Raw genomic sequence first — 6,737 nt, forward strand, 5'->3', positions numbered from 1 at the left:
GCCAGACACCAGGTGAATTAAAGCTGCAGTCATTAACACAGGGGAAAAGTGTGGGTTCCCTTCCCACAGCTAAGGGATGTGGTTTGTGTTTTTGTTGTTACTGTTTTTTTATTTTCATAATTAGGGTTTAGGGCAATAAAAATGTTGATGTAGCAATCTGTGGAATGTGTTGTGAGTTAAGTAAAAGGAAAAGTTATGTTAATACTTATAATTGAAAAAGACAGATTGAGACAAACTGTTATGACTTCCTAAAATTAGATGTATAAGTGTAGGTTAAGATAAAATCTGATTTAACAGCACCGTGATTTAAATACAAATAATGTAATAAGGTAGACTATGAAGTTCCATATCTATCAGGGTAGCTGTATGTACCTTATCTAGCTAATGGTGTACATACCTACATACAAGTTTAAGGTTAAAAAAGTGCTACAAGACAGGAAATTATAACATTTTACTGCATTTCCAATAGCACATCCAGCAATCGTGAGTTATCCCAGAAAGACTGGGGCTCTTCACTCCAAGGGATTTCCTCTCTGTGCTCACTGGTGGTCCTCGCTGCCCATCGCAAGGACGCTTACAAAAGCACCACCTGAGCCCTGCAGCACGGCCAACAATATTTTTATCAGCTCTCAGCACATGGGTCTGAGTTTGGGAAGCCAAACAGGAGGTGAGCACCTTGCCGTGCTGACAGAAAAACAAGATGAAATAGGGTGGTGGGGTCAGACTGTCCTGCAGAGTAGCCCTCGTCACAGCCACCCAGCAAAACGCAGAAAACCCACCTTCGCCCTGGGATTAGGGGCATACAAAACTGTTTAAAGGTGTTTTAGCTATTGTTTTATTGGTGTGTGGCTTCTGATATAGTTTCAATACATAATCTTAGCTAAAAGGATATAGAAGATTTTTTATTTTTTTTTACAAAAGAAACAGATTGGGGCAATTTCAGCATAGGCAAATCACTGGAAACATCAGGTAATTCAGGCGCTATTAACAAAGAAATGCCAGGTGCTACTCACTCTTCTGTGCCATATGGATAGATCTAGTGACTGACGAATAAAAGCGATTCTACCTGCAAAGATATCCAGAGGGGAGAAGTTGCTACAAAGGGAGATGTGCTCTATGAACATGCAGGGGAGAGAAGGAGAGACAACTGGAATGGCGAGGCCTGTAACAGGTACAGCTTGCATTAGTCATTTCATTGTGTTTGGGAGGCATTTTTGCCAAAAAAAAAAAAAAAAAAAAAAAAAAAAAAAATTAAACAAAGAAGTTTTTGTAACTGTATGTGTGTAGATGACTGAGCCAATTAGGTGCCTGGGGCAAGAAACTGCTTTACTACAATGCAATAGCAACCAGTCCCGGGATGCAAAAGTTATACTCTAAAAATAACAACAACAACAACAACAAAACACTTGTTTGTGATCTTTAGAGCCAACTCTAAAGTGAAGAGGCTGTTCTAGGAGTCTCCCATGTGTAAAGAACTTTGTAGGCCCTAAGTGAGATAGGACTTTGTGGCAAGGCGAAATCACAGGAATTTTTTGTAGACCTGACTTGCAAAGCAAGGAACAACATGGGGCACAACTGGACGCTGCCTTTACCTCCTTGTTAGGTCTTTATTTTTCTCCCTTCCGCTGCTGTACTGTGGTCAGCAAGCAAGTTAAGAAATACTGCCACCAGGAACTGGAGGCAGATGAGGCCTACTGAAGGCAAACCGGTTTGATGCAATTGAAGAGACTTGCAACACAAAGGTCCTGGGGCCATTTGCAGTGCCGTGTGTTGAAAGATCTCCCCTAACCCTGGAAAGGGATGTGGGGCACCAGGCTACAGGGGAAGCCAAGGCACAAGAGCTAAGGAGAGCCACAGAGGAGCCAGCGCTTCCCCAGACTCAGGCACTGCCACTGAGATAGGCCTAGGCTGAGGTCGGGAAGGCTGTCAACCAGTAATGGTATTAATGAAAATGATGATTTTTTATTAATAGCAACTTTTAAACGTTCTGACAATAACAGACTGTATTAAGCCTCAGGCCTTGTCTGGATTTGTCTGGTCTTTAACCTATTTTAGCAGTATTTGCAAAAATCGTCCTAAAAACTTCTGTAGCAGCAAATCTGTTATCCATTTTTCTGAAGCTGTCTTAGCATTTATCAGTCTTAGCTGGGGTTTTTGCTGAGTCTTGCACAACTGCCTGGTGTCAGCAGTAAGTGAGAGCAAAAGTATTCATCCAGACACAGGAGGGAGAAAGTATAACCAATTGAACAGCTGTAGACTGAGGCCTGGGCAGCAGCATCCAAGGCCAGCCAAACTGGTAAGCATTGCAGAGTGTGGCTGTGCCCACAAACCAATGAACCAGCCAGGAAGAGGATGGAAGGAGAAGAAAACCTGGTTAGCAGCAAATGTGTAAGGAAGATTACGTTTCCCCCACTGGAGGGATACCAGAAGAGGATGCTCTCTGCATGCAAGGAGCTCCAGTTCAATATTTCCCAGGCCTGGAAAGCTTAGGGAAGGAAAATTAGCTCAGTTTCAAATGTGTGTCTGTTCTTCACAAGTGTAAGATGTGCTAAAATTACATCAAGAATCAAGAGGTATTGTCAAATGGTTTGCTGTGTAGCACAGACAGGACCAAGACCTGCAAAACAGCGCGGTGTCTGTGCCCATTCCAGAACGAAAATCCACCAGAAGGTGAGTTGCTTCTTCGCCCTACCATGCCTGCAACAGTGAATTTATAGGTGAGGACTTCAAATTTTAATCATTTTAATGAGGTATTGTTTCAGTCAGCTCTCAGCCGTCAAAACCACAGATGTGCTCAACTTTGGGTTTGGCTTACTTTGCTGAAAATGAAAAAATCCTTCAGCACGTGTTAATTTGGGGTCAGATCTAATAAAACAGAGAGCTTTCAGGAGGGGAGAATGCCACATGTCATTCCTTCCTGCTGGAGGATGACAGAAAAAGACTCAGTGCTCTGTGGAGCAAAAGTTTAAGGCAAGCTCAGGCGGCAGGGATCTCCAGGTGACAATAAAAGTATTGCGCTTCAGCAGGAAGTGATTTTGCTATCTTCAACCTTTCCTCTTGACCTCCATTTTCTAAAAGCAGACCTATAGGATCAATTGGCTGTGTCTGGCTGAATCTGATGCAGATTAGACAGGTGCTTTAAAATGTAGATAGAATTCACTGTGGACAGACAAGACCATATACTATTTTTCTTCTTTGTTCTCTTTATGCTGTTGTCATTATCCCCTGAAAGGATGATTGCCTCTATTTTTATGTGTTTGATAACTTATTTGCAATATTTACTTATTTAATTTCCTTCATTATTATAGAGCTATGTAGCAAAATATGGATTCTATTGATTTTTTTTTCTGGAAACAAAATATTTGTCTGCAATTTCTGTTAATTCACTGAAGATGTTTATGCCTTACAGCAATAATCAAATAGTGCATAACTGGCTTTCTATTGCTTTTCAGAAACATCAGGTGTGACGTGTGATCAATTCATATAGCCCAATAGATTCTGGAGCTGTGCGTATTGTAAAACTGTCATAATTGTCTTCACAAAAGTAAAAATGAGATGCTAAAACTGGATTTACATCAGAGGGTGCCTAAGGATCTTCATCCTGGTTAAAACTTGGTTTCAGAACTACTTTGTTCTTCTGATCAATCAAAGTCAGTAAACATCTTGTGTTGCAGGGAGCATCTCTTGTCTAGGACTTTCCAGACATGCAGGAGGCATTTAAGCATCCACTTTAAAATAAATTAAATTGAGCTTCTTTTTTTTTTCTTGCTTTTTTTTTTTTTTTTTTTTTTTTTTTTTTTTTTTAATGTTTAGAAACATAAATGTAACCTAGAGTTTTTCATAAAAGCCTTTTCTTCCTTCAGGGGCACTCTGACTAAATTCAACTTTACTTCTGAGATTTGTTCATTAAGGAATAGTTTCTTCTCACAAAAAAACAGTGTGAGCACAGTCCATGGCTTTTGATGCCAACTGTAAGCTAGCCTAACACAGAGAAAATAATTACAGAGACCAAAATAATATATAACTTATTACAGAACTAACAAGGCAGTAGCTAGTCACTGGGTTAATAGACACATAGAAGCACAGAATGGTCTGGGTTGGAAGGGACCTTAAGGATCACCCAGTTCCAAATCTCCTGCCATGGGCAGGGACACCTCCCACTAGAGCAGGTTGCTCAAAGCCCCATCCAACCTGGCCTTAACTGCTTGAAGAGAGCATTCTGTTTAAAAGGCTTTTATCTTCCAACAGATATCTGTAAAACAACATCATTATGAGAATACATGACATGTTCTGTATCTGTAGAGCTGAGCTGGAAGAACATGGATTACTCTAAATCACTCAAAACCACAACACACAAAAAATAAGCATCACAAAGCCAATATTTGTTGGCAGTATACAGAACAAGTCAAGGACTGAATAAGAGATGTGGACTCTTCAAATGAAAAGTCCAACTGCTAGACCTAGATTTAACCTCCTTAGTCTATAAGTAAAAGTGGTAGAAAGAGCAATATGACATCTGTCTTATGAAGGATTTAACATGCTGCCTGACTGATGGCTATAATCACATCCATGTAGTCATAAACTTGAGCGCTGAAGGTGTTAGAATAAAGCCCTTTGCTTCAAAAGGTGAGGTGGGAGAACCAAAGATATGCTCTAGTGTCTATCTATATATATGCTTTACATACATAGTCATACATTTCCTGTGAAAAGATGTAGAAATCTGAACATACGTACAATATAGGTTATTTGCTTATGTTTGAGTAGGTGTCTAATAAGTTATCTCTGTTTTTATTCTCAAATGCCATAGTACTTTTTTTTGTACTTTTTTTTTTTTTTTTTTTTTTTTTTTTAATAATGACAGACATTTCAGAGAAGAGACTAAAGTTATGAACGTTCTTTCTTTGCAGTTTTCCTTGGATGGGGTTACTGACATCTGGAGGTTACTTTACCATATCTGTAGAGAAGCATCTCTTGCAAATTTACTTCCTGGTAAATCTTGTCTGAATGTAAGGTCTATAATCCCTCCTACAACTGTAACTTCACTGTAGTATTAGAACTAACCTACTAATACTGTCCTGAGTTGCTTATATGCCCCACTAGCAAAGCTCAGCCTTTTTTTCCCCAGCATGACTTTGATTGTAACAACCTGCGCTAAAATGCCCTATTCATTCCTTATAGCCTTTCATATAGCAGCTAACCATTTGAAGATGGCTAACCAAAGTAGATTGAATTTTACATTTCATCAATTGAATTTCCAGAAATTGAGGCATACTGATTTCCCACACTGTGACTAACCAAGACTCTTGAAAGAAGAGAGTCACACCACAGACCTGAGGTGCAATAAAAAAGCAAGAAGAAAGATATTAGAATTTAGTCAGCATGCCCTTGAAAGAAGGAAAGGCTTTTATTATTAGCTTCCTCTAAGGTCTTGTCCTCTGTTTCCTCTGAGGAGGATACCTTTCACCACCTACTGAGGCTTCAGTCTTACCAACAATCATTCTAACTCCTGCTTAAGTAAGAAAATGTTACCATTGACAACATTTACCAAATATGATATCACAAGCTGTTGCACATCTCATTAAATGACATCATATCCTATGGTAGTACCCTTCATATTTTCTCACTTTTGAGTACCTTTTTTTTTGCCAGAGACAGCATACACAAATTCTCCAAACCAGCTTGCTCATTCTTATTACATGTCTGTGTGCCTTTTCTATTTGTACAAAGACCATTCCAGTAGCTACCTTTTTTATTTAAATTTCCAAGAAAATACATTCAGCAAGCTTTCCATTAACTCCATTCTTTCCTACCGTGAAACTGTCTAACACCTCTAAATTTCAGTCTCTCCAGATGCTTTCAGTAATCTATGCCAAGGCTTCATATTCTACAGCACCATTTCACTGGGTAATTTGTGCTGAGCTTAATACTTCTCCACATTTAAATATAAGCTCTGCAAAGCTTTTACAACACTTGTTTAGTACTTTCTCTGACTTAGGAAAGCAATCAAACATGCCTTCCATAACAAGTCACTTCAGCAAATGTATTGGCACTTCATCAAGATACTTTCCTCATTTTCATTTCCCTACCTGCTTTTATGACTTGCTCCTTCTAAATACAACCAATCTCATCCCAGTTGGATTTACATGATTTAATTCCTCTCTTGCGTTCTCTTCATGTTGCACTCTTGCAAAATAATCGCTCCAAGCACTGCTAATTAATTCAGCATTCATTTCCAATATACCTTATTTACCTCTAACGTAAGCAAGACTGTTTGTATCCCTTACCATTTGTTCTCGTGCCTGGATGAGCTTGCAAGTGATTTTTTTCTATCTCTTGAGTCCTCCCTTCTCTGGAGAGTTATAAAATTCACAGCTAACTCTACTTTGAGCTGACACTGCTTCTTTGGCTTCCTTTTTCTCTTGTCATTTTTTCACTGTTCATGTGATTGTACTGTCTTTCCAACTAAACAGGTTCTTTTACTTGAGTTTTTCATAAATAAGTCTACTTTATTATACAATTAAGCTCCACTATTAGTACAGGTGACTTTTCACACAATTTTCAGAAATCTTTCTATATTTATTACCGTGTTCCCTTTACCTTAATTGTATTAAACACATCTCTGTTCTGCTGTTAAAATCACATGTAAAGCAGGCATTGCATGTATGCACTAGGATGTAGTTTTATCCATTTTGTGTGTTTGTCTCAGTGATTTTTCCAAGGTGACTTGAAAGCATAAA

The sequence above is a fragment of the Aythya ferina genome, assembly GCF_964211825.1.
Source record: "Aythya ferina genome assembly, chromosome: 2".
NCBI lineage: Eukaryota > Metazoa > Chordata > Aves > Anseriformes > Anatidae > Aythya > Aythya ferina.